Source organism: Furipterus horrens, unplaced genomic scaffold (assembly GCF_987537825.1).
Source record: "Furipterus horrens unplaced genomic scaffold, mFurHor1.1.pri manual_scaffold_17, whole genome shotgun sequence".
Lineage (NCBI taxonomy): Eukaryota > Metazoa > Chordata > Mammalia > Chiroptera > Furipteridae > Furipterus > Furipterus horrens.
In genome coordinates, this window is record NW_028327187.1 from 77,278,207 (window position 1) to 77,292,469 (window position 14,263).

Sequence of the window (14,263 nt, forward strand, 5' to 3'; positions counted from 1 at the left end):
TGCAAAGCAGAGCCCCCAACACTGAGCACAAACACACGTTATGACAGCGCACACTTAAGCATGGGGCTGTGACTGGCCTCACGTTTCCCAGAGAATCCAGGTGCAATAAATCTTGGACCTGAAGGGTTCTTTACTCTATGATGTATAAACAATTCCTGTGACCCTTGCTGGACTCAGGTATAGCAGTCCCTTCCCTGTTCTTCCACCTGCTGGACTGTACTTTGCCTCCCTATGGAGAAGTGGCATCAGAGGATTGAGCCTGCTATTTCCCTCCAGGGAATGGGACACGACAGTCCATGCTTCTCTCAGTAGTTGCCTAAATCCAGAGGTGGCTCCACCCAGTGCTTCAAGTTGAGGTCTGCTGCTTCCAGAAGCACCATTTGTTGGCTATACCCTAACAAACTGCGTGGCTACTGACCCTTCACAGGGACCTCCCAGCTAGTTTTGCCCCTTCCCATAAGCACATGGGGAGCATTGATGGAAGTTGTTTCCAGGTGAAATAGATGGAATCAGGCAGTCAGGCTGGGATTTGTGGCTCGGTGTAAGAAACTTCTTCGACTCTGTACTGACACATAGAGGTGTGGTGGTTGGTGGCGAGAGGGTACATTAACCCTAATACAGTCCCTCAGAAATATGGTGTCCTGGCACATGGGTCTGTGAACTTCTCCTCCTTTCCCCCTTTCCTTTCCGTAGTCATATCATATAAGTTTCCCTCAAAACACTCTCTAGTTAACCCACCGCACACTTCACCAAAATATAACCTTTCCCTCAAAGGAAGAGCCCTTGTGACTACCCTTTGCCCACATACCTCAAACTTCATGAATAGCAGGGAAAGATGGAAATGAGGAGCTGGTGAGTTGAAAATAGCAGTAACACCTGTTCATTATCCACCCAACATGACCAAAAGCTTCTTGCTTGAAGAATGGACAAGGCTAATCCTCTTTACCATAGCAAGGATTAATTTTGTTTCATACATCACACAATTTAGTCTGGTAAACACCTGCAGGCCACCTATGTGCCAATTTCAGCCAGCTGTCATGTTTCATTTGATATTGCTGTTTTTATTTTATATGTTTAAATAGCTACTTGGACATTGGGAAGATTTCATGTTACAAAAATTCTTATTTCTGGGTCACCTTAAAAAATATTAAACTGAAAATCTGCACCCACATTCCAACAAGGATACAAGGATCTGGGTCTGAGGAAGGGTTCAGCCCATTAGAGACTCAGAATATTTACTCAAGTTGTCCATGTCCTCAGCTGGCCTGCTTCGCTCTAATAAAATTCCCACTTGTTCCCTGGAGGCATTTGTGTTTCTAGTTTTGGAATGAGACAAGGAGAAAACTATTTAGCCCCCATTTTGTCTCAATTTCACCCCAATTATTTTTAAATTATTTTTTGGTTTTTCAATTACAGTTGTCCAATTTTTCCCCCATTGCTCCTCCCACCAAGCCCTCCCCTTCTCCCAAAATCATATCCCTCCCCATTGTCCATGTCCATGAGTCATTTATACATGTTCCTTGACTAAACCCTTCCCTTACTTATCCCACTTCTCTCCCTCCCCCCTCCCCCCTATTGACTTATTCTGCTCCTCGTCCTATTTAGTTCATTTGTTTATATTGTTCTTTAGTTTCCTGTATTAGGTGATATCATATGATATTTTTCTTTCTTTGCCTGGCTTATTTCACTAAGCATAATTCTCTCTAGTTCCATCCATGTTGTTGCAAATGGCAGGAGTGCCCTCTTTCTCTCTGCTGCATAGTATTCCATTGTGTAAATGTACCACTATTATTTGATACACTCATCTACAGGTGGGCACTTAGGCTGTTTCCAGCACATAGCTATTGTAAACAGGGCTTCTATGAACATAGGGGTGCATAAGTTCTTTTGGATTAGGGTTATAGGATTTTTCGGGTATAATCCTAACAGTGGAATTGCTGATTCAAAAGGCAGTTCCATTTTTAGTTTTTTGAGGTAATTCCATACTGTTTTCCGTAGCGGCTGCACCAGTCTGCATTCCCACCAACAGTGCACTAGGGTTCCCGTTTCTCCACATCTTCGCCAACACTTGTTGCTTGTTGATTTGTTGATGATGGCCATTCTGACTGGTGTAAAGTGGTATCTCATCGTGGTTTTATTTGCATCTCTCTCATGGCTAGTGATGTTGAGCATTCTTTCATGTGTCTATAGACTTTCTGTATGTCCTCTTTGGAGAATTGTTCAGGTCTTTTGCCCATTTTTTAATTGGGTTGTCTGTTTTCATGATTCTGAGTCATATAAGCTCTTTATAAATGTTGGAGATCAGTCCCCTGTCTGAGATATCATTGGCAAATTTTTTTCCCATATGGTTGGTTCCCTTTTCATCTTGCTGATGTTTTCTTTTGCTGAGCAGAAACTCTTTAGTTTGATGTAGTCCCATTTGTTTATTTTTTCCTTTATTTCTCTTGCCTTAGGAGATGAATCCGTGATAATATTTTTACGTGGGATATTTGAAATTTTCTTGCCTCTGTTTTCCTCTAGGACTTTAATGGTGTCACGGCTTACATTTAAGTCTTTGATCCATCTTGAGTTTATTCTCGTGTGTGGTGTAAGTTGGTGGTCTAGTTTCATTTTTTTGCATGTCCCTGTCCAGTTCTCCCAGCACCATTTGTTAAAAAGTTTCTTCTCACTCCATTTTATGTTCTGTCCTCCTTTATCAAATATTAGTTGACCATATATTCCTGGATTTATTTCTGGACTCTCTATTCTGTTCCACTGATCTATATGTCTGTTCTTATGCCAGTACCAGACTGTTTTGATCACAGTGGTTTTGTAGTATTGTTTGATGTCTGGTGTTGTGATTCCTCCTGCTGTGTTCTTCTGTCTCAAGATTGCTTTTGCTATTCAGGGTCTTTTTTGGTTCCATATGAATTTTTGTACTATTTGTTCTAGGTCTGTAAAATATGTCATTGGTATTTTAATAGGGATTGCATTGAATCTGTAAATTGCTTTGGGTAGTATGGCCATTTTGATGATGTTGATTCTTCCAATCCAAGAACATGGTACTTGCTTCCATTAATTTGTTTCTTCCTTAATTTCTTTCTTCAATGTTATGTAATTTTCAGAGTACAGGTGTTTTACCTCTTTGGTTAAGTTTATTCTGAGGTACTTTATTTTTCTTGTTGCTATAGTAAATGGTATTTTCTTTTTTGTCTCTGTCTCTGATATTTTATTGTTGGTGTACATAAATGCCTTAGATTTCTGTATATTTATTTTGTACCCTGCTATTTTGCCATATTCACTTATTATATCGAGTAGCCTTTTAGTGGAGTTTATAGGATTCTCTAGGTATACTATCATGTCATCTGCATATAATGACAGTTTTACTTCTTCTTTCCCAATTTGGATGCCTTTTATTTCTTTGTCTTGTCTGATTGCTGTGGCTAGGACTTCTAACACTATGTTGAATAGGAGTGGAGAGAGTGGACAACCTTGTCCAGTTCCTGAAATCAGGGGGAATGCTTTCAGTTTTTGTCCATTGAGTATGATGTTGGCTTCAAGTTTCTCATATATAGCCTTGATTATGTTAAGGTATGCTCCCTCTATTCCCATTTTGCTGAGTGTTTTCATCATAAACGGGTGTTGTACTTTATCAAATGCTTTTTCTGCATCTATTGATATGATCATATGGTTTTTGTCTTTCATTTTCTTTAGGTGATGTATTATATTTATTGATTTGCGAGTATTAAACCATTCTTGCATCCCTGGGATGAATCCCACTTGATCGTGGTGTATCATCTTCTTGATGTATTGCTAGATCCTGTTTGCCAATATTTTGTTGAGAATTTTAGCATCTATGTTGATCAGTGGTATTGGCCTGTAGTTTTCTTTCTTTGTTGTGTCTTGACCTGGTTTTGGAATTAGGGTGATACTGGCTTCATAGAAAGAGTTTGGGAGTTTTCCATCTTCTTGGATTTTTTGGAATCGTGTAAGGAGGGTAGGAGTTAGTTCTTCCCTAAATGTTTTGTAAAATTCGCCTGTGAAGCCATCCAGTCCAGGGCATTTGTGTGCCGGGAGGTTTTTGATTACTGTTTCAATTTCCTTCTTTTATTGGTCTGTTGAGACTTTCTACTTCTTCTTGATTCAGTTTTGGAAGGTTACATATTCCTAGAAATTTGTCCATTTCTTCTAGGTTGTCAAATTTCTGTAGTAATTTCTTAAAATTCTTTGTATTTTTGTGGTATCAGTCGTGATTTCTCCTCTTTCATTTCTGATTTTGATCATTTGGGTCTTCTCTCTCTTTTTCTTCATGAGCCTGGCTTGTCGATTTTGTTTATTTTGTCAAAGAACCAGCTCTTAGTTTCGTTGATCTTTTGAATTGTTTGTTTGGTCTCTATGTCATTTAATTCTGCTCTGATCTTGATGATTTCCTTCCTTCTTTTTGCCCTAGGCTTTGTTTGTTCTTGTTGTTCTAGTTCTTGTAGCTTTAGGGTTAGGTTTTTTATTTGAGATTCTTCTATCCTTTCCAGATATGCCTGTATTGCTATGAACTTCCCTCTTAGGAGTGCTTTTGCTGTGTCCCAGAGGTTTGGGGCTGTTGTTTGTTCGTTATCATTAGTTTCTAGAAATTTCTTGATTTCTTCTTTGATGTCATTGTTAACCCTTTCATTATTTAATAGCATGTTATTCATTCTCCATGAGTTTGGATGTCTTTGATTTTTTTCTCTGAGGTTGATTTTTAGTTTCAAGGCATTGTGGTATGAAAAAATGCTTCATATGATTTCAATTTTCTTGAATTTGTTGAGGCTTGTTTTGTGTCCTATCATGTGGTCTACCTTTGAAAATGTCCCATGTGCACTTGAAAAGAATGTATATTTTGCTTCTTTGGGGTGAAAAGATCTATATATATATCAGTTAAGTGCATGTGGTTTAGTGTGTTGTTCAATGCCTGTATATCCTTGGTGTTTCTTTGCTTCAAAGATTTGTCTATTGTTGATAATGGAGTGTTAAAGTCCCCTGCTACGAGTGTGTTGCTGTTAATATCCTTCTTGTGGCCTTCTAGTATTTTCTTTATGTATTTGGGTGCTCCTATGTTGGGTGCATATATGTTTATCAGTGTTATATCTTCTTGATGGATTGTTCTCTTAAGTATTATGAAATGTCCTTCTTTGTCTCTTTTTATTGCCCTTGCTTTGAAATCTGTTTTGTCTGATATGAGCACTGCCACCCCAGCTTTTTTTTCATGTCCGTTTGCTTAGAATACTTTTTTATATCCCTTCACTTTCAGTCTGTGTAAATCTTTTGTTTTGAGGTGTGTTTCTTGTAGACAGCAAATCTGTGAGTCCTGTTTTCTTATCCATTCTGTTACCCTATGCCTTTTAATTGGAGCATTTATTCCATTTACATTTAAGGTTATTATTAACATGTATTTATTCATTTCTCTTTGTACCTGTGTTCCTCTATTCTTTTTTTCTTCTTTTTATTATAACATCCCCTTTAGCATCTCTTGCAATGCTGGTTTGGTGGAGATGTATTCTTTTAGTCTTCTTTTGTCTGGATAACTTCTTATTTCACCTTACATTTTGAATGAGAGCCTTGCTGGGTAGAGTATTCTTGGTTGTAGGACTTTGTTTTTATTGCTTGAAATATTTTTGACCATTCTCTTCTGGCTTGTAGTGTTTCTGTTGAGAAATCGGTCAATAGCCTTATTGGAGCTCCCTTGTATGTTATTTGCTGTTTTTCTCTTGCTGCTTTTAAGATTCTCTCTTTGTCTTTGAATGTTGCCATTTTAATTATGATGTGCTTTGGAGTGGGTTTTTTTGGGTTCCTCTTCATTGCGACTCTCTGTGCTTCTTGAACTTGCATAACTTTTTCTCTCATCAGGTTGGGAAATTTTTCTGTCATTACTTCTCTTAACAGCTTTTTTATTCCTCGCTCCTCTTTGTCTCCCTCTTTTATTCCAATGATTCGGATATTATTTTTTCTCATGCTATCCTGTAATTCCCTTACATCTTTTCATATTTTTTCAATCTTTTTTCATTTTTTTGTATTGTCTGGGAATTTTTTTCTACATTGTCCTCTAACTCACTGATCTAATCCTCTGTTTCATTTAGCCTGCTTTTTATTGATTCTACTGTGTTTTTCAGTTCAGAGATTGTATTCTTCAGTTCTTCCTGGTTCATGTTAATAGTTTCTAGTTCCCCGTAAGTTCCCTGTAATTTTCTTGGAGCTGTTGGTAACTTCCTTGGAGGTTGCCATAGTTGTTTTTGAGGTTGTCGAGTATATTGAGCTTCTTTATTACTATTGTTTTGAATTCCATGTCTGACATTTGGGCTATGTCTATTCTATCTTACTCTCTTTCTGGATATTCCTCTTTTCTTTCCATTGAGAGGTTGTTTCTGCATCTTACCATGTTGAATTCTTCTTATTTGTTTTGTTTGTTGGATTTGTCTGCTTTGACTTCCCACCTTTGCGGTATGAGATTCTTTATAGGAGATCTGAGGGTTTTGGTGGTGCAATCTCTTTGGTCTCCTGAGCCCGATGTTTTTGGGGTACCCTTTATGTCATTTTTTTATGCTGTCTGGTTATATTTCAGATGCTTTTTGGTAGGATCTTCCCTCTGTCTAATTGATTGAGAGTCACTCTGTCTGCTTTGTCTTGAGTTCTTTTGTGGAGATGCTGTTAAAAACATAAACACACAGCCAAGGCAGGAAACCCACACCCTCAAAAATATCCCCCACCCTCTATCCCGCTATCGTCAGCAAATGAGCCAGTATTAATATAAATGCAGAGAGGTTAGGGCTTTTATACTATAGAAAGAATAGATAAGAGTTGTTTTTAAAGAGGAGAAATATGATTTTTGATAGAGGGAATGATAGATTAATAATAATAGGAAGTAGTGTCGAGACTATGCAATACAGTAGGTAATATTTACATTGTGTGTTAATAATAATAAGAGAAAAAGAGGGAATAATGCAGAATATAGTAAGAAAGTGGAATTGTATAGTATCAGATTCATGTAGTAGTTATATTCTATTTATTTAGAGTGAAAGGGAGGCTAAACTAGACAACAAACAAATAAACAAAAATTAAAGAGAAAGGATGAGAAGGAGAGATGATATGAAACAAATTAAAGAGATAGTTTTAAAAATATATAAAAATATAAAAGTAAAAATTAAAAATAAAAATAAGAAATTAAAAAAATAAAATAAAGTACAAATAAAAAAGCTAAAATTGAAATAAAAATTTAAAAAATATATAAAAGGAAAATTTTTACTCAGTTCAGCCTTTGTGTGTCGTCTTCTTTTTCTGGATCCACAGCTGGTCTAATGAGGCGACCCAGAGGTTCCTGTTTCTTGCAGTAGCAGTGTGCGCCCGTGGTGGCTGGCATTCATTTGGCGCCTGTTGGAGCTGGCCGGGGAGCTTGTGCGCGCATGCACGCACAAGGTGGCCTTTGCTAGCCTCAGGCATGCCGAGCAGTGCCCCGGGAGTTGGTCCCTCGCCCCTTGGGGCGGGGCCCCGGACACTTGTGCATGGTGGAAGTGAGCATCTGTGGGTCACCGCCGCCTGCTGTTCCTGCACCGCAGCCGCCCACCGTTTCCGCACCCACCTTGGTGGGCACAAGCAGAGCCCGCGCAAGTGTTCTGCACTCCGGCCTGGTGCCCACTGGGGCTGGCCAAGGGTGTTTGCGCACGGTCTTCTGCGTGCCCAGTGGGCCCTCCCTGCACCCATTGGGGCACTCATCTTATGTCTGTTAGAGTGTGTCCAAAGGGCACCTCACCCCAATTTTTATTTGTTTGATTTATCTGCATCCCACCAATAGTTACTATAGGTAGACTCTCTGCCTTGCAGTTCCAGGCACAGAATCTTATGAGAAGGTAATAAAAAAAGGAAACAAATAAAGTAATCTTACTGTCATGGAACTTTCATCTTAGTGTGTCAGACAGTATCTAAAATACAGCAAATAAATATAAAGTATTTCAAAGTGATCGGTCTTAAGAAGGAAAAAAAGGAAAGCAAAGAACGCAGAATGTAAATCCAGTCAGGAGCCTGAAACTGGATATCTAGGAAGGTCAAGGAGAGCCTTGCTGAGAAAAAGGCTTTTGAGTAAAGACTTAAATGCAGTGAGAGAACTGGACTTGTACCTGTCTAGAGAAGAAGCATTCCAGGTAGAGGGACAGCGAGTTCTGAGCCCTCAAGACATTTGTGGCCTGGCATGTTCAAGGAACACTGGGGATACCAGTCTGGGTGAATTTGAGTACAAGGCAGAGAAGAACAGGAAGTGAGTTTAGGTAAAAACATATAGCTTCTAAGCCTTAGGAGGTACTAGAATGAATTTGGCTTTTACATTGAATATGTTTGGAAGCCATTTCATTATTTTTAGCAGAAGTGTGACATAATTACTCTCATTTTAACAGGTTCACTCTGGAAACTTGGGAGAGTAGTCTGTGTGAGGTACAAGGATGGAAAAAGAGAGATCTATGTGGGACTATCCAATATTCCACATGACAGATAACAGTGGCTTAGACTAGTCTGGTGATAATGTGTGTGATGAGAATTGTTTGAATTTCAGGCTATATTTTGAAGCACAGCTCCATAATTTGACCTTAGACAGGATATCTGGTGGAAAACAAATACAATGGCTGTCAATGACAGCAGTACATTTTCTGATATCTTTGAACCACACAAACTGCCAAGGGTAAAAGTAGATGAAAGATCTGGGCCCTTACTGCTTTTGTTTTGGTGTATAATGCCAATGAAGTGACATACCGGAGCATGAAAAACTGAAAAACTAACAAAAAAAATTAACCATGTGAATTGTTCCTTACCTTTCTATTCACACCAGGTGAGAATTAAAATATACTACCATCATAATAGGGAGCAGGTAACTCAGTGTTTGTCATGGATTAAAACAGTATCAAATTAAAAATAATTGGTTATTCTAAAGGAGGCATGATTCAGACAGACTTTGAACTTGTACTGTGTCTGGGTAAAGTACACATGCCTATACTGATGAAGAATTTTTCAAAGTGTATCATCTATGTGTCAACCCATTCTCCATTCCCCAAATCCAAGTGATATTGTCTTTTCTAAGTATATGTGAGTTAAAATGGGGTGGGTATGCTATTAATTATTGGTTATTAGTGGTGGGATTACTAACACTGGGGAACACAATTTTTGTTGAGTTAGATCTGTCACTTGTTTTTGACTAACTTTTGGCATCTGAATCCAAAATGACCCCAGTTTTTCTCTATCATGTCAACTTTTTAAGGTACAGGATACCCTCTCTTTGTCCCAAAAATCATACAAAATGTACATACAAAGGAAAATAAAGAAAAAATTACCTGAATAGACTGTTTATTTAGAGTTATTTTATTCATATAAAAGCTATATATTGTTACTGTAAGTCAAACTGTGTACAAGTAGTAAAGTTCTGCTACCAAACATACATATTAAGGTATTTTGTCTTTTCAAATGACAAGTTAGAGAATGCCAAAATGAGATACTTGAAACAGTCTCCTTCAGTTGGCAAAGCTTGAACAAATTGCTTCATGAGACCCAGTTTTATGTGCAGAGGTGGGAATATAATGTCCTTTCTGTCAACATGTGGCTCATGTAGAATGTTTGGAGCACCAGGTTTCAGGTCAGATCTTGGAGGCCAATTTGACTCCACCCAATGCTTCTCATGAGCTCTGCTGTTCCACAGAAAACAAGGATACTTGGTGTGTCCGTGTTGCTGACCAAGAAAGAAACAGACCATTTTAAGGTCAACACAGATGACCCAGTTGTGCTTGTGATATTGCAACAGATCAATGACTCTCTTTATGTCTTTATATTCTTCATGGAAACAAACTGAATGGCCAATTGGGACTGTACCAAATAAATTGCCATTGTGGAGGAGCACACACTTCAAGCTCCACTTTGAACTATTGATGAACAGTTGCCATTGAGTTGCATTATAGATTGGAATTCCCAATTCCTCCATTAAACCATTTATGTTATGGCAATACACAAAGCCACCATCATTTTGAAAGTACTGCAGAAATGCACGTTTTCTCGATCGAAAGTAAGATACATTTGCTCCTTTTTCAAGCAAGTTTTTCTCATGCAGTCTCGATGCTAGGAGTTCTGAAGCCTTTTTGGATAGTCCCAAATCTCGTGCCAAAACATTCATCTCATGCTGATCAAATCCCTTATGAAACGAGTCATCTTCAATTTCAAAATCTTCAGTGTTGTTGTCACTTAGTTCTTCACCATACTCCTGTTTTTCAAAAGAGGGTAGTTCAATAAAAACTGGCACTGAGGTTTCAGCTGAATGAGGCACTGGGCATATAGCTGATGGTAGACCAGGATACTCTATTTTACATTTATTTTTCTTATTATATCCTGACGTTTTCACTGTACAAAAGTAACAGTCACTTGAATGATCTCTGGGCTCTTGCTAAACCATAGGTATACCAAATGACAATTTATCATGTGTTCCCTTTGTCCACATCTATAAACTCTTGACACACTGCTTGCACACTTTGTTAGGGGCCCAAGACTTATCTTGATCACCAAGTTTTACTTTAAAATATGCAAAATAGGCTTGCCTGACAAATGCGCTGATGTTTGTCCTTCGACTGGGAATGGTGAAACTACCACAGATATAGCAAAACAAATCAGGGTTGTTTAGGCACTTATTATGAGAAATAGCAGAGGCAGACATGATCTGAAAGAAAGGAAATAAGTATGTATGTAAATAAAAAATATAAAATCTGCTAACTCCTTATATACAGACAAGAACTCAGACTACACTTTGGAATACGATTCACTATATAGAGTGGCACACAACCTCTCCCCACACTGTCTTATGTGTAACTGAATAGCCTACACAAGTATGAACCTGTTGCTGGTCTCCAAGGTCATCCCCCAACCCTCCTCACTCTAGGGAGGTTTGCTCTCAAGTCAATAGGAGAACACTATTGCTTCCCTCGGTCCAGGCTCAAGCTCAATCCAGGCTTGATCCAGCCTAAAGTGGTCGCATTAAGATAAGCTGTACAGAAAAACTTGATGTGGTAGAAGAAAACTTACTGCAGTTTTGAAATCAGCATGCCTGTTTAAGTCTAAAACAGCTGAAAAATCGAACTCAACAGGAATTATGTTAAAAATTATTCCCTTGTGTAATAATTCCAATTCTTTCCCCCAGATCATTATTGGAGACAATTGCAAAGTCCATCTTTGGAATGCCAAAGGTCTTCTTTCCTATCTTAGGAACAGAAATCATCCTCTTGCAATTTTCTTAGAAAAGTGGTGCTAGGTCCTGCCATACTTGCAATAGGTATACCTTCGCTTCCAGATAGAAACCGTGCCACAAGCCCTGGCTGCTGTGACTCAGTGGGTTGAGCATTGGCCTGTGAGCCAAGTGTCGCCAGTTCGATTCCCAGTCAGGGCACATGACTAGGTTGCATGTCAGGTCCCCAGTTGGGGGCGCGATTGAAAGGCAACCACACATCAATTAGAGAAGTCATTGGGAGATATGAAGCCAGAGGAACGAGGGTCTTATTTGACAACCAATATACATAATACTTGATAGGAGAAACAAAATGAAATTTCTTATAAAAATAATTATATTAAGGACTTCCGGCCAAGATGGAGGCGTAAATACACACGCTGCTTCTCACACTAAGAAGAAATTTACAACCACTTCAAAAATAAAAAAAAGTAAAAACCCAGAAAATCTAAAAAATAAAAACTACAGGAAAGTTCACCAAGAAATAAAGAAGAACTAATCAGCCAGAAAGGTAGGAGGGGCACAGCCGGGACAAAGGAAAGAGGACTGGAATGGCGGCTGCGGGGGTGGTGCTTATCAGCAGCAGGACTACAGGAGGTGCGCTAGCGGGAGAGCGGTGGGTGGGCGTGGCTAGCAGCAGCCCGGAAAAAAAACACAGTCATACTGACTAAATCCGAGAAATGATTCAAGCCCCAAACTAAACCATACGGCTTGTAGTTCCAGAGCATGGGAAAATACAGCCGCATTACTTTTGACTGTGAAAGCAAGTGGAGGCGGGGGCCCAGGAAGAAGCTGCCAGTTTTGGAAAGGAGGCAACTTGCTTAGTACGTAAGGGAAAGAATTGCCTGGAAAAGCTGCGGCAACCAACACTTTTCCCTCTCAGACCCCTCCCCGACATACAGCGCCAAAACACGGTGAACCGGTCGCCAGCACTAACAAATACCTAAGGCTCCACCCCCTATAATGTAAGAGGTGCGACAGCCCTTTCCCAAATCACAGAGGCAAACACAGAAAAATGAGGAGACAGAGAAGTACGACCCAGAAGCGGGGGGTGATTAAGGTCCCAGTGGCACAACTAAGCAATGAGCAGATAGCACGCCTGACAAATGAGGAGACAGACAACTTAACAGATACACAGTTTAAGGCATTGGTGATTAGGATGCTCACAGCTCTGACAACAAAGATTAACCAGGATGGGGAAAGAATGAAGGCTATCCTGGATGAAATGAAGGCAAATCCATATGAAACAAGTGGTGAAGGAAAGGAAACCAGGGTTCAAATCAACAAATTGGAACATAATGAAGAAACTGTCAGCCAGTACAGAGGGAGAAAATGAGAATTTAAAAAAATGAGGAGAGGCTTAGAAACCTTTGGGACAGCTATAAGCATACCAACGTCCAAATCATAGGGCGAGAAATTGAAAAATTATGTGAAAAAATAATGAAGGAAAAGTTCCCTAATTTGGGGAAGGAAATGGACATACAGGTCCAGGAAGCACAGAGAGTCCCAAACAAACTAGACCCAGGGAGGACCACACCAAGACATATCATAAACAAAATACCAAATGTTAAGAATAGAAGGAGAATCTTAAAAGCAGCAAGAGAGAGAGGAGAATAACTTATAAAGGGGTACCTATAATATTGTCAGCTGATTTCTCAAAAGAAACTTTGCAGGCAAGAAGAGACTGGCAGGAAATATTCAAAGTGATGAAAAGCAAGGCCTTACAACCAAAATTACTCTATCCAGCAAAGATATCATTCAGAATAGAAGGGCAGATAAAGTGCTTCTCAGACAAAGTAAAGCTGAAAGAGTTGTTCATCACCAAACCATTGTCATATGAAATGTTAAAGGGACTTATTTAAGAAAAAGGATATCAAAACTATGAACATTAAAATGAAAACAGTATCACAACTATCAACAACAGAAGCTAGGGAATGGAACAAATGTAAACTAAGCAGACAACTAGAGTGGGAACAGAATCATAGGTGTGGGGGGGATGGCAGCTGGGAGGAAGGGGGAGAGGGAGGGAAATGGTGCAGGAATTAAGAGGCATGGTAGGAGGGTGGGGAATGGACAGGGGAATGTTGAGAAGAGCTTTATGCACAACCCATGGACATGGACAAAGGGTGGGGGACTGCTGGAGGGAAGGGGTTGCTGGGTGGAGGGGAGCAATGGGAAGAGAAATTGGGACAACTCTAACAGCATAATCAATAAAACATACAAAAAATAATTATTATATTAACGTATATAATTGACATATATCATTAGGATTATGTGTATAACATAATGACTTGAAATTTGTATATATTATGAAATAATTACTGTAATAAGTCTAGTTACCATATATAGTTCCAATTTTTTCTTGCGATGATAAATTTCAAGATCTACTCTCTTCAAAACTTTCAAATATGCATTGCAGTATTATTAACTAGTCACCACGCCGTACATTGCATCCCCATGACATTTATTTTGTAACTAAAAGTTTGTACATTTGGACTACTTTCTCCAATTTCGCCCACCACTTCTTAACTTTGTGCAGTTAATATTTGTACAACATACCTGAACATAACCTGAGATGGGTTATAGTTTAGGGGATTATTATTTTTAGTGTGGCTTTAATGTGCTTTTTAAAATCAATTCCAGAGGCTTCTGAAATAAACTGTGAACTCCAAGCTCAATCATTAAAAAAGCAACTGTAGATATTGAAGGAAGGACCTCACAAAGTATGAGAAAGACTCCTCTGACTCCCCCATAACCTTCCTGTAACCTTCTTGTCTCCATCATGGAGAAAGAGAACTATACCACTGATTGACCACAGAAGTGGCTAATAAATGCACTGGCTTAAAAAAGATGAAAATATGAGAGAGAAACACTCTTTCACTAAAATCACTTTTAAATCTCAGATAAAATATGACAGACCCCCTTTTAAATGTATAGCTGAGATTTAAAGGCTATGAGTAATATCTCCAGAGAACAATAAAGGGAAAACTGAACATAAAAGCAGTAAGCACA